Source organism: Hetaerina americana, unplaced genomic scaffold, assembly GCF_022747635.1.
Source record: "Hetaerina americana unplaced genomic scaffold, ioHetAmer1.1.p SCAF_15, whole genome shotgun sequence".
Classification (NCBI taxonomy): Eukaryota; Metazoa; Arthropoda; class Insecta; order Odonata; family Calopterygidae; genus Hetaerina; species Hetaerina americana.
In genome coordinates this window covers 12003276-12018982 of record NW_027286625.1, presented here as the reverse complement: position 1 = coordinate 12018982, position 15707 = coordinate 12003276, and positions in this window count along the sequence as shown.

The following is a 15707-nucleotide window of genomic DNA, read 5'->3' as shown; positions in this document are numbered from 1 at the left end:
TATTCTTTTTGTGACTACAACTGTGAGCTTTCGTGAGAGTCCATATTCATTTTATCCATACTTATTGTGCATACTTAAATATCTCATATTTCTTGGGAAAAATAAAAAATGCGTATGTTTTCACTTCATTTTCACCTGCTCTCACATTTGTTTTCAAAATGAAATTGACTCACAAATCTCCATCCATCAATGGGTAAAGTGCGCTCATTTTTATCGCAACGTTTTCCATGGATGCCCCATACGTTTCCATATATCTCAGGTGTTTGACTTAAAGTAAGAATGCTTGTTAGGGGTTATTCTTCTGGGCAATATTTAGTGGTGATTATTAAAACTGTACCAAATATGTTTGCATGACCAATGGATATTTTTGGCTGCCGTCTGATTTTTTGATTTTTAGTGTCTAGATATTGATATAAATTATAACTATGCCAACAAAACAAAGCTCAGGGGATGTATAGTTAGGCTAAAGATAAGCTATAGTTTTTGGGAAAGTGGAAGGCCTAGCTAAACGTTAAACTTAGGAGAAAATACTAGAGCATAAAGGAAGGCATACCTATTTTGGAAGCGTTTTGGATCAGCATGGTCAAAGTAGAGGGGATACAAGAAGAACAATTGCATTAGGTAAAGGCGTGATTAAGCGTGAAACCTTGATCAGTGAGGCAAGCCAGTAGTCATAGTTGGAGGGTTTTGAAGTGTGGTTTTGTGGAATAAGTGGAATATTAAAATAGCCCGAATGGAAAACAAAGCAGTGAAGACATTTTGGGGAAGATAGATGGTCATTTGGAGATATCCAAAGGCAGGAAATATAGATGTGAAGCATTTATTAAAAGCGATGGAATGTTGAAGACTGTGATCGACGGGATAACAATAGGCAGTTAAAAATGGAGTAGGAAAGGGAGAAGAATTTTGGATGGAATGAAGGAAGTAGAATGCATGCGGAATTGATTGAAGTCTTAGTTTAGTGTGTCGTGTCAGGAAATGGCTTACAGGGTCGCACCCAAATGTGTTAGGACTGATTTTCTCTGGCGCGAACGGAGCGGTGGAGGGGGGTCTGCCTGGCAGGGTAAGGGTGAGGTGGCTCTTAGTAACAGACCGACACCAACCTCAGTCGCCTGCGGGCTGTCGTTGAGTGAGGACACCGTTTTTAGTTTTTTGTCCGCGTCGAAAAACAAAATGAATCTGAATTTAGAGCAACGTTATTCCGTGAAGTATTGTGCGAAACTCGGTAACACGGCAACTGAGACCCTCGATATGATCAAGCAGGCTTATGGGGACACTGCCTTAAGCCGTTCCACAGTATTTGAGTGGCACAAGTTGTTTAAAGAGGGTAGGGAGCTCGTTGAAGACGACCATCGCTCCGGACGGCCGTCGACGGCAAGAACCGACACGAATGTGGACAGAGTGAGGACACTGCTGAACACAGACCGACGCTTAACCAGTGAAGAAATTGCAGACCAGTTGGGTTTGTCTGCATCCAACGTCCAACGCATTATTTCACAGGATTCGGCCATGCGCAAGGTGTGCGCCAAGATGGTGCCGAAAATTCTGAGTGTCGACTGACAGCTCCTGGCCAAATACGGCGTTGCCACGTTGCCGCACCCGCCCTATTCTCCCGATCTGGCACCATCGGACTTCTTCTTCTTCCCCCTGATGAAAAGACAGCTCAAGTGATGACGTTTTGACTCGATAAAGGCCGTTAAAGAGGCTTCGACGAGGGTCATCAACGGCATCCCCAAAGAAAATTTCCAGCAGGCGTACGGGGAATGGGAGCGACGTTATACTAAGTGTGTAGCAGCTCAAGGAGCATACTTTGAAGATTATTAAGTCGATGTAAGTATATTGTCAATAAAATTCTTGTAAAATAAATCAGTCCTACCACTTTTGGGTGCCAGCCTGTATTAGTTGAGGCTAAAAAATGTAGGCGGTGTCAAGTTTGTGCCCATTCAAAATCTACTCTACACGATACGTTTTCAATTTATAGCAACTTTATTGGAATAGTTTATGAATATTTTCGATCAGTCACCAATCTCCTTTTTTTGACCGATAAAGTATCCCTGGGTAGCCATCGCTTTTTACCTCCGAGTTAGCCACTCGCAGATGGATATTTGACCTTTCAAACCATGCTTTGGAATAGTATAATGAGGTTTCAGAGGCAGAAAATGATCCGTCCTTTTGAAGAAGGACAATATCAAAGTAAAATGAATCAACTGGATCTAATTCATGCATAAAACTTTTGCATTAAGACGAGAAAAACTTTATGGCAATACCATAACGTAGAACATTGCTTCGTTTGTCTCTAGGAGTGACTGCATATAAATTATAGCATTTTGCGTTCTACCACCAAATCTAGAGTTTTGTAAGCATCAATATGATTTTTTTTAAAGTACGGTCATAAATAAAATTGCATAGAAGTGTTATTGTAGTGCCTCATTATAAATAAATAAACCTGCATACAGGAATAAACCTGTATTCACTTTTTTTCTGTGATAGAAAATGATTTTTATATTAAATATAAGGAGTAAAAGGAAACAATGATATCTGAATGACCTGTTTACTCATATATTATCGTATAAGTTGCCGAAGTTAACTACCGTTACTTATGAACTACCTTCCCATTAACTACAACCGTGAAGTCCTGGAATAGCTTTGATATGTAGCTCAGCTGTGTATGGCGCGGAAACATGGTCATTCAAGAAGGAGGATAGACGTAGATTGGAGGCTTTTGAAATGTGGGTGTGGAGAAGAGTGGAGAATGTGAAATGGACCGAGAGGAAAACAAATGAGGAAGTACTTGGTATGGCGGGCGAAGAAAGGGGTTTGTTGGGAGAAATCATATGGAGGCGGGAGAAATGGATGAGGGGCGTATTGACCGGCAGTGGGATGTTGAAGACTACGATAGAGGGGAGAATGTTAGGCAAAAGAGGAAAGGGCAGGAACAGGATAGGGATGTTGGGTGGGATGAAGGGAGGAAGAAAGTACTCTAAAGTAGTCGAAAGTACTTCAGCTCTAAGTAGAGCTGAAGAGGGACCTGATGTAGAGTAGGATGTTGTGTTTTGTTAGGGGTTACAAATTATTTAATTAGTAATTATGTCCATCCGAAAACCTACCTTAACCGGTATATTACCTAATAAATAATATATATATATATATATATATATATATATATATATATATATATATATATATATCAACCATAAACTCAGTTAGGTTAAACACAGTATGGTTAGTCCAGGGGTGGAGCGTTGGACTAATGACCGGAGGGCTCCAGTTCGATCCCCGATATATATATGTGTGTGTATATATATATATAAATATATATATATATATATATATATATATATATATATATATATATATATATATATATATGTGTAATACAAGTTTTATTCTTACTGATAACTATATGATCGAGTAAATGGAACCTACATAGAAATAGACTAGCGGTAATGTTATTACCAAGGAGAACCAGCCCCCGATGGCTTTGGCACAAGCTTTTGGCTAAATGCCTAAATGTGACGTTCAAGTATGCAGTGAAACACGTCCATTCAGTAACGCCTCGCTTTCGTCGAGAGAAGTGTCGGTCGGAGATGCTTTAGATTAACCCATCAATGCACATGAATGAGACTCCAGTCTCACTCCCGGGAAGAGGTGTTCCGATAAAAAACATTTGTTTCCAATTCAGTAGAGCGTCAATTCTTCCTCTCGGGACATCAAGATTGAGAAATTTAAATTACTTTTTACATGGTTATTTTTGTAATAATTAATTAAAAGCAAGTAATGTATCTTACAGGTGAATTTATGTAAGTCTAGAAAATTGTGGATTAAACATCGATGCAGATGGGAATAAAGTCATCAGACGAATGAACCCTATCATATATTCATGTGGTTTTTATTAATAATGGTATTAATACTTTAAATATGTTATGTTAACAAAATTTACAGGAAAAGTTAGAAAGTTGTACAGGAAGTAGGGAGTATATTAAAACTGGGGAAAATATAGGAGGCAAAGAAATAACAGATAACTTAGCTCCAGAGAAACAATCTGACTCGTGGAGAGAGATAGCAAGGATCGGTCGTTAAAACACGACTGGAAGGGTATTTTAGGTGCACATCACTACAGAGAAACCAAAAGGATTTCTGGGAATTCCTACCTACTTGGGTGGGAATAAATCACATTACAGAAATCAGTACCTATGATTTGATCTGTGGAAAGTTTGACATAAAGATTTGAATCTGACGATACTAATTCCCAACCTATTATAGAGTGAATCTGCGGACAGTGAGAATAAAATTCAAAGAAAGAGGAAGGTCATACTAAAGGTTACAAGGTGTGATCAATCAAAGACCGGACTGATTTTATTCTGCGCGTACCGTTCAACGGATCGAAACGAGACACAGTGCGGCATTTAGCGTCGCATGTGGCGGCTAAAACGAGAGATGTTGCGTTTGTTTACGTCGAGTCGTTACGCAGCAGCAGCGGTACGTGTCTTACCCTGTTCGTCACCGCGTGCAACGGCAGAAATGAAGGAGCTAGAGGAACAGCGTGAGTGCGTGCAATTTTGTTTCAAACTTGGCAAAAGTACCACGTAAATATTTGGAATTATTCAGCGAGCCTTTATTAATGAAGCCATGAGTCGAAGGCAGTGTTTTGAGTGGTTCAGTTGTTTTAAATCGGGCAGAACCTCGACAGATGAAGATTCGCGAACGGGGAGGCCTGCCACTTCGACAGACCCCAACCATGTCAATTTAATGAACGGTAGGACCATACGATTTTTCAGAGGAAATAATGGAGCCGTACATAAGCGCTCTCATTGGTCATGATATGAAAAACGTGTTACTCCACCGAGAGATTATGACGAGAATTGACAAAAGGTTAAACATTTTATTATAAGTGGTTTGCCAGAGAGAAATTAGTGGGCTTAAGAAACTGAGAAATTCTCATGCCTCGTATTAAAGAGTAAAGCTAAACTTAAAGAAAGCGTAGAAGATCATTTGAAATAGATCGGAAATCAAAGTGAAATTTATATCGTAAAAGCGTAAATTAGTTATGGGTAAGACCATGGTAAAATAATCTAAAGTAATGTAAAAAATATAAAGTAAGACATTGATCTAAAGTAATTATGTTTAACATGATAAAACACTTTTACGCAGTTCGGAATCTCACCGAAGATATTCATACAGATTTCCAATAGGCACGGTGAATACCAGTGTAAAGAAATTATAGAACAGATTAGCGAATTGCGTAAGGAACGGGGTGGGATGTCCATTATCACGGATTATTTTTCATCAGTTAATACTTTTCAACGATTCCGAGACGTGAAGAAAAGCAAAAGCTAAGTAAATAGCCTTAAAAACAATGGAAATGTGTTGCTACATAAGAATGGCGAAAATAAAATGGAAAGACTAATGAGTAAGTCCTTCGGACAGTGGATAAAGGAAGAAGTCTGCGTAAGAGATAAGGTAATTGTTTTCATCCTAAAGCTAAGAACTGGGAGGCGTGAAAGCGGAGAACCCAAAGAGAAGAACGGCCGAGAAAGGCCAAGGATGAATGACAAGGATCGAATGATTGGAGACGCATAATTTCTCGTTCTACGAAGGAGTGCAGGGATTGGAAGTCGTTAGGATAGCTTGGAGAGCGAATATAAAACATTCCTCGCATTGGAAATCTGTGATAAAGCTATTTAATTTTTTTCGTACACTTGGGTTCGATTATTTTATGTGAGCGAGTGTTATGCTATAGAGCGAGGGAAGAACGAGTTCTTACATCTGTATGTGATGGTGTTTTGCTCTCATAGTTTATTCTTTTATTTTCACTCATTCACAGAGATCTAAATGGAGGCCTGGACGTACTTAAAATTTTAATCAACATAAAAATTCAAGTGGGATGCGAAGATTTGATCCATCATATATTTTTTAAATGATTATGAAGACGTTCTCGTTTCAAAGATAACTTGAGACACTCCCGCATTACTGCTATCAGAATAATTTCCAACGGAGAGTTTTTTCATTGAAGAAAATACTGAAAAATTAATAAATGTTTAGTTCAAAATTGAATGTCTTGTGTTTTATTTCAGGCTACCATTTCACTCAGTAAGAAAATTATTCTATCATATAATGGGTCTTTCCTGGGGGATTTCTAAATCAGAAAGCATTTAAAACACTAAATAATAAATTTCCGACATAATTTCAATTAAGACTGCTCATGAACGTGGGACAGCTTATCTCATGGTATCCTTAACCTTAATATAGTGTTTTAATTGACATTGTGAAACTGTCAGTGGTGAAATTATTGTTTGAGAAACTTTTTGAGTTCCCGCACTCTTTATCACTTAGGTTTTGAGCCTTTTCTTGCAAATTTAAACTTTATAAGTCAAAGGTTAAAGTAAACGTATACAGTTTCAATAATTACTTCTTTATTCAGAATGGTGCCTTGGCATGACATTCGAACACTTGTGATTTTGAACACGCTTATAATAAATCAATTCCAAAATTTCCTATAGCAATAGCAAACAATCGCACGCTAACACACAGTTTGCAACCATGACAGAGGGCAGCGTTTGCCGTCTCAACTTTCTTTCGTTTTCCCCTGCACGTGCCTACGCGACTGGCATCACGTCCACCTGATGATGGTCATGGACTGAGAACCCGATATCGGGACTAGATATCTTAACATTTTTGTGAGAAGAGAACGTATCCGGTGCGAGAAGGAAAATTTCCAGATGGTAAAGCAGATAACTTTTTTAAAGGGAGGAGTTTAATTTGTTTAAAATAATTCAAACTACTGCCATCAGTACACTTAAATATCTAACTTTGTTAAATTCATTAATGTACTTAAAAAGGAACAGATTTCTGTATAGCCCACTTACATTTTCATTAATAAATTTAGATTTCAACGCTTTCACCGTCAGTGACAGCGACAGTGACTCTTCTTGACATTGATAGAGTAATTTTAAAAATGTTTGTTTGTGGACAAATTTTTAACTGGGCTATACAAATATGTTTTCTTTTATGAATGAATTATCATACAAATCAGTATGATGCGTGCAAAAATTGCAATTCTTTCTTATTACTAGAGTAATAATAATATAGTTTGTTGCATTTTTATACTAAGATAAAAATACCTCCTATGAGTAAATTGTTTTTAATCCATTATAAAATAAGGCATCTATAGCTCATAAAATTATGTCTCCCTATATTAAATCTAGTTTTAGCTAATATAAATATGTTAAACGGTTATCATTGTAACCCCATGAAAATTGTATACTGACTCATCCATAATTTTGAAAAATTATTGTCTATACTGTTTTGGTGGATCCGTCGGTGGACAGGAGTGCATTAGTATACAGGCCATAGATTACTTAATTTGAGTACAAATCTTCAAAGATTCTTCAATTTCATTGGTCTTCATCTTCAATTGTATTTTTGTTCAAACAGTAATTTTGAAAGAGTTGACGACAACATTTAAAATGTAATGCTCCCTACTGAATGGATATCGAAATCCTGCAAGATGCACTACGAAAGGAACGCTGCGAAAGAATTTAGAAAAAAAATAGAACATAATTGTATATGACTTGATTACAATACAGCATACTAATATGGTTGATAACTACGTAAAAATGCAGCATATAAACGAAAATATGACTTAAAAAATAATATAAAAGTCAAAGTAGAACGCATAGCGGAGATGACGAGGGCGATGGAAAAGATAATGAGGATTCCAAGGAAAACTACTTACGATGACGATAATGTTAGAAAAAACCCTGGAATGAATCCCTTCCAAACGCTACGTTAATGCTGATCGCAGCAGATACCCTCCTACATATTCGCACCAAGTATTAATATTAATGGAAGTAGTACACCGGTCAGAGGTGGGTCTTTGGAGGACTATAAGAGTTTGGAGTAGCAGCACAATACTTCTAAGAACCCTTTAATACTAAGTTAACCATCCTAGTAGTAGGCGTTATAATAAATCATTTTTCAGCTCCACATATTATCTAGCTTCCTCCATCCACGTATCTTCCATAAAACTCCCCTTTCCTCACTTATCCTACATTCCTTGCTACAATCGTCAACAACATGCTACCTCATATCTTCTACACACACAGGGCCTTCCCTCTGTTATTATCTTCTAATAAAACTATCTGACGTGCCCTGGAATACATTTTCTCCTCCCTTTCCTACATTTTTCATTAATCTCCAAACCTTGCACTAATTGAAGAACCAGGGAGAATAGCCCCGTGCCCTGCATTCTGAATCAATTAAAGATGTAATGATTGTTTTCCTCACTACATTACGAAATCATTTCAGGGTCGTTCTCAATTGAAAGAATATTTTTCGTCTGCGACCCACTCCCATCGTTGCGCTTCGGTCCACGCTGCACCAACGAGCCCTGAGTTGGAAGTCAATGGCACTCGGGAGAAACAGAAAACTATCCACGAAACGACACAGGTGACGGTTAATGAGCTTGGACACGGATGGGCGCGGACGATTTCATCGCCTCCGTCCGTCGTCGGCACCTGGGCGTGCCCCATCGAAATACCTGTAAGGTACGCCCCTTCGTGAACACCCCCTTCTTCCCCCTCTCCGTCCCCCACCCACATCCCCGCCATCCGCCCTCGCAGATTGCACAGGCAGCTCTCATTCACAGTTTCCCCGAGAGTCGGGGCGACGCAACCGGACAGTTTTGTAAGTCTTTTGAACGAACGTTGAAGGTCGTCAGGCTCAGTGGAAGCGCCTCTAGAATGCCCCTATTGTTCTTTCAAAAAAGTTCTCGAATTCTTGGACGACGGCACGTATTTCTCTCCCTCTCGAAAACGAATGGATATCGGTCGCTGTGGACCTGTCACTTGTGCACCATTTAACAACGCTCCCAATTTCTGAAGGCCGCGATTCCGGGACCCCAACCCACGAATCCGGGGTGGAAAACCGTCAGGATGCATGAATGATCGTGAAGAAATTACTCGGCAGTCATTACTTCATCCATACACCTCGATGCACTGCGCTGGCTCCGTTGTGTTGAGTTTTTATGGGCATAGGAAATTAGAAGAGGAAATTCACAAAGAGTTTCTGCCGAGCCAAAATAGTGGTTTCCACGTAATGTAGCCGCCCTCATTAGCTCATAGTTCACGAAAGACTGAAGAGAGGAACCTGGCGTCAATATTAGACTTCTTTTTATTAATTGGGTCAAGGAATTGAAAGCATTAAGTGCACCTGAAGTATCAACTTATCGGCGTTCAAATTCGAGAGGACTATCAATCCGAGATCCATCGCGATGGAAGCCAATTAATGAGCCTACACAATGCTTAGATCTTTACACAGATAAGTTAAGGCCATTAACGGCATGCTCATTATCAATTAAATATCACCTGAACAGTACAGTAGAGGATTTCCATTTATTTCAAATGCATTAATTAGTTGTTCAACCACTGTTTTAAAAAAAGCATTTCGAAAATTACAGCACCGGGGAAAAGATAACGTTAGAATTACCAAACTTTTTCCTCAAAGCGTGTAAACATTTGGGTGACGGTATGAATGGGGAACGAAAATCTGTGTACCAACGGGAAGATGATATCTATATAATATGCACTACATGAACTATTTAGATATGGAACTTTTTTAAACTTGATAATAATGAAATGGCATAATTTTAAACCGTAGAATATATGTTCTAAAATCACGGTATTCAGGTATGTGTTTAATTATTTATCACTCTTGATTTGATTTATACCACTAAAAATGGAAATGGATTCTATTCTTGAAGGAAATATTTCTACTCTGTATCAAATACTTAATATCACGAAGGAGTTTATCCCGTAACAGCAAATCCAATCCACTAATTTTAAATAATAAATGAAGAAAGATTACCTGCAGATTTTACTGCAATAATTATTTTCTATTAATGGGGGAATGGGCGAATTCCATTGTAATTTTATCTTATAATTATGGTATGGGTGTCCGGATTTCCTGAAATTCCAACAGTAGACATTGGTTTGCCGTTCTAAAACATACTTGATCAAGCATTAAACTAAGGAAGAAGGATCATTTATAAACTTTCGACTCAAATTTAACACTAAGAAAACTGGAAAATGTAGCCTTGAAACTTTTAAAGCAACCTGGAGTAAAAATAGCTTTTGAAAGACCACACCATAAGCATCCATGACTTTATTTCCCATAAATATCCCTTTTTGCTTTCTGACTACTTACAAGGTTTCTCTTAGATCTTATCCTTGTATTGATAGCATGTGACAGGAGGGGGTCAGGTCACTGACAATCAGCGTGATTGGTGATTTTTAGCATTTGGTAAAATTTTATTTCCAGGTAGCTCGAATTGCCATACGTGTTGTTTTACACTGCTGAGGTCACGAATTGTGAGAGGAGGATGAAGAACCATTACGTTAGTCTGTTCTGCGGTCAATTTCCTGATAATCCCCGTTGTAGTCTCCCTACCAATATATTGTCGGGCTAGAATTACTCCCTCTCTCTTTGTGTCCGTAGTAGTAGTTTTGAGGGGAGGCGACCGACAGCTAAGGTCATTTGCGCCATAGGGGATGGACAGGAAAGGATGAAGGGTGGAGAGAAACCCGGCGTCGGCATTAGCCTACTCTTTACGAAAGGCGCCAAGGGGGCCGCAGTTTAACGTCCCATCCGACGGACGGCGTACTCACTCAAAGTGCCCTCCACAAAGCACCTCAAGTAGGGATCGAGATACCTCTGAAAAATATTCAACACCGCCGGGATTTGAACCCGCGCCCTCAGGGTGGGAAGCCAGTACGTTAGCCCCCGCACCATCTCGATCCCCCTTTGTGTCCGTTTAATAGTTATGCAGCGTTTTTGTCAACATTAACAGCGTTTAAAGTGTGCCTCTAGTACTTTCGGAAAGAGAATCACATATTAATGGGTGTCTATTAATTGCGTGAAAAGATAAGGGGCGGATTGGGAAACGTGAAACGTCACGAGATACAATATTTTATGTCATTTAGTGATTCGCTTTCATCTTTATCTTTTATACTTGCATGAATCCGGCTAACTACATTTTAATTCTCGCATCGGTCAGTCCGCCAGGAAATTGCCCCTCTTTGTAATGAAACGAATAGCTTTAGTCCATTCCCGTCGGTTTTATAAGTTTTCGCGCAGAGTGACTCAATAATCTCAAAGAGTTTATAGTTTGAAATTAACGAAGCATCTGCAGTGTTTCATCTACATTAAATCAAGTTTTCTGTGTACGAGTATGTTTAGGAATGACTAATATTTCCTGTTTCTTTTAATTATAAATGAATTTTGTCATCGTTACTCTCTAATGATTTAATCAGCAAATTTAATTGAACTAATTAAAAATAGCAAGTTTTTAACAGATAATAAAATGTTGCAAAAATGTTGTTCGTAAATGTAACCCAAGGAAATCTTAATTCCTTAACCTCGTTAGTTTTTAATGAATTAAATGTCTTTAAAAGAATATCTTTTGACTAAATCTCTTATTCTAACCAAGATTTTTTTATTTGTACCGTACATGAACATATTATGTTGCTGTTCGCCAACAACTGTTCGCCATTTTAATGTCTTTACAAAAAGTTATAAACTTTTCCTACTGTGTAAGTAAAATATTATGTTAAATATAAAAACGATTTCACTAAATTTAAGACCGTAATGTGCCCTGCATTAGGTGATTTTATTCTCGAGGAACAACGCATTAAAGACATCATCGGTCATATCAATAAAATTAATTTAAAATTTTCTTGTATCTAAAAATATTCCGAAACATCTCTTTGGATCCGCCCCTGCTCTAAAGTATAGTTTCCTAAAAATATAACTAATTTTAAACCACTTCTCCAGGGGACGGTCTCTATTCAAATACCACGACGAGGACGGGAGGGGACAAGAACTTCTCTGAAGTGCATCACGTGATCAATGGAAGTTTTCCAGGTAGCTGTAATTGAAGGAATTTGAAATAATTCATTTTATAAAGATTCTCCGGCATCTCTCAGAGTCAATGAATCTCATCACTGAGATCCCAAAAACGGAGGGAGTCACTGGTCCGACGTCAAGAGACCTCCACGGAAGACACCACCCGGAGGTTAGGAAATCCGACAAGATCCCCCCAGTCGACCTTTATCCAAAACAATCGAGCACTTCCGCCGAGATGAACCACTTTCGGAGACCGGAGGGGATGTGCTAATCGACCTCACGTCACGCCCGTCAAAAATGCCTCGCGCAACTTGATTTTCGACGACGCTCCACCCACCATCGCCTGCGATGTCCTCCTGGGGACCCTCCATGGATGAGCCGGGCCGGCAACGACGAGTCTCGGGGACGGAGGAGATGTTGAGGTAGTTTGCCGGACGGTCACGGAAAAGCCATGGAGCGGGAAATTGGCCTAACCCAGATACTTATTCTTCCTCTCCCGTCGCGTGGTCATGAGGGAGAGAAAGAACGGCCGTAGAGTATAACAACGCTCACGAGTGGGACGCGGCCGTCTTCGCCCGTGCCCTTCTCCCCGTCGACATCGAGTCGAGAAAAGGGACGGAAAAATTAGTTTTGGGGAAATCTGTTTCGTTTTGGGGCGTGGCGGATTCCGGCAGCGGGGACCGACCGACCTTGGTGATAAGAAATGGCGTCCGTCCTCTCTCTCACTTACGCGCCCACGCCTACGAAATTAGTGCGCGAGATGGAACGGGGTTGATGCATAGATAGTGGGAGGATAGGAAGCAGCATAATGAATTTTATTCCGATATTTAAATTCTCAGCGGGCCTGGGTGTGAAGGGAGAGATCATCGGGTGTTTCGGGAGATAAAAATTACCACACGAGCGGTGTTGAATGACCTGCGCAACCATTTGAGGGACTGTTGCTCACAATAACTAGGATTGAGATTCCCCCCTGAGGAGGATTTGCGTGTAATCGAGTGATTACTGAATCAGAACGAAGTATCTGTCCAAATCCATCCAAAGAATCGAACATTATACTTGACGTCGGGAAGCATCCTCTGACAATCATATCCCAACAATGCCGCAGAGATGCAATGGAAGAGGGGTAAAATATTTTTTAAAATAGTAATTTCCAGTTGCAGCGAAAATCAATAATTTAATCCCAACAATTTTTTTTAGGTGAACGACTCAAGGAAGTAACATTTAGCTCTCAAAACCTCTATGCATATATTTCCTCAATCTACCCCAAGACGCGAGATGAATACCAAAATAAAATCCCTTTCATACGCATGGATACAAAATTGATATTTTCTCTGAATCAGAAAAATATTAAAAGTACCGCATTATTTCTACAGAATATGGTTTCTGCCGGACAAGGACCAGCTCATAATTAAATATAATCAACATTTTATAAATATTTTTCCCACAATTGAACACTGGACTGTATGGAAGACAGCAATAATGTATCATAATTAACACATGATGTAAAAATATATTTGTTGCATATAATGCCGCAATCATACGTATATAACATTGCATAAACTAATATTTATACTTTGATGCATATAAATTGGGAGAATAGAAAGGAGTATTTTTTTTTCCATCCGACTTTGATATGTACCCGAGGTCGAATCATACGTGACAATTTTAATATAAACATGGCACCATTTTACTTATTCACAAATATTCACATCCTATTTGTAAAAATAAATATCAGTTTTTGTTCACTTCATTGAATTACATGTTAAATATTTATCGATTGGGATAAGTTTTTGGAGTACCAACGCCACCTTTTTTCGGTGTTGTTTGCCGTGTCGTAAAAATATCAAAACAAATTTTGTCAGCACAAAATATCATTGGCCGAGTTCAGGCACTCCCTTGTTGGGAAATTGAGTTAACAGGCGTTTTCATGTTGGACAACAATAATTGCTTTGGAAAAAGTTAGATGCAGTTTCGATAACCGCTAACAAGAGAATTCTTAGGAGAAATCATTTCAAACATCGACTATGATGCACTATCTCATACACTTTGTAGGAACAACTATATTTCTAGTCCTTTTAAGCGGTAGATCAAACTGCCATTCTATCAGATAATTACTAAGTAAAATCATCCAGCTCGATTGAAAAAATCACTCTCAAAATTAGATGAACAACGAAAATTTGGCTGAGAAAAGAATAGTATGAACGCTTTTGCTTAGATGCATATAGTGGTAAATTTCAGTCTATTCCACTCTAAAGTTTTCTGTCAACTAATTCTACCGTATCTTCAATTCACGAATATGGGTTCCTTTTACGAAAAGCAATACTGATATAGCATGTCTGAAATATAGAAAATATTTTATAGTTATTTATGAACAATAATTATTAGTACGGCAGAGTAACACCTTATTATCACTAAGTAATCTGGTTGCTCATTTGAAATTTCGTTCGAGTTTAATATTCTCATGGCTATCCCATTTCGTATTGGATGTCATGCATGCTCTTTTTATGGATTATTTCTATGACAAAATTCTTACAAAAGGGCGTATCACATGCTAAAACAAAGAGCTATTTTTTTGAAACGGGACTGATTATTTGAAAATTTTTAGGATCAACGAGCTTACCTTTCTCAATGAGTAGGGATTCTCTGTATTCCTTCGACGACGATAAATTTGTGGTGATATTTCCATCAAAGCTGAAGACTTAACAGGTTATAAAGGACACACGATTGCTCCTCGTAGGGACAGCGAATGCATCGCCGCATTATGGAGGCAAAGAAATGATTGCGATAGTAATCAGAATTGCGGCACATTGTATTTGCGCCACATTCCGACGGCCGCAATGGCTTCGGCCCGTGAGTGCGGAACCCAAAGCGCTCTTGCAACGGAATGTGAAACACAAGGATCGCTTCAATCCCATACGTTAAAAGAGCGCAAAAACGAGTAAAGACTCTCGTAAAAGACATCGCGTAACTGTCGAAAAAATCTGCAGGGAAACGAGCAAAGCTAACCGACGGCCTTGGAGAACGAGTAGAAAATAGACGCAAGTTATGACTGGTGGAATGGAAAGCTACTTCCAAAACTCAGGTGACAAAAAAATAAGAGAATCACTTCCGAATGTCTAGTTAACCAATGGATGAATTTCCAGCGTTCACGCATCGCTGAACTCACCGCCACTGCCCTTACGGATCGAAAATATTGATTATGTGTCCTAATAGAGCGAAATTGTTGAGCGATGAAAATAATATAAACAACCCTTAGATTAGTTCTTGAAGCAAAAAATCTCATTACACAAGGGTGAAAACGCTTTTTGATATATAAGATCAGATGGAAAACAATGGGTTCTTAACTATTATATTATCGTCATTATCTTTCGTAATGTGTGGGCCGTAAATGTAACACCTTTATCATAAATTTAACCGTAAATAAGGAAAATTTAAGGAACAGTGGCAATATAATCTGGGGACACTTAATGAGGCAGAACAACTAGGTGAGTACAATAATGGGTGGGAAACTAAGAAAAGAATGTTATCGTAAACTTAAGATGAAGCAGGTGGCTTCATTAAACAATCCGTTGAAGATGACCTCTAAGGGTAAATGTTGGAATGCAGGGTCGGGCAGGTAGAACTGAATCGAAGCTGGGAAAACCCGATTGTGAGATAATGACGTATGAATTGAAACATTAATTTCATATTTTAGTTAAGTCCTGATTTTTTTGATTAATTGATTTTGTATATTCTCAGATCAGTAAATACTACCTTTGAGTGAATCTTACAAATTTTCTATTTCAATTTATAGTAACCATATAATA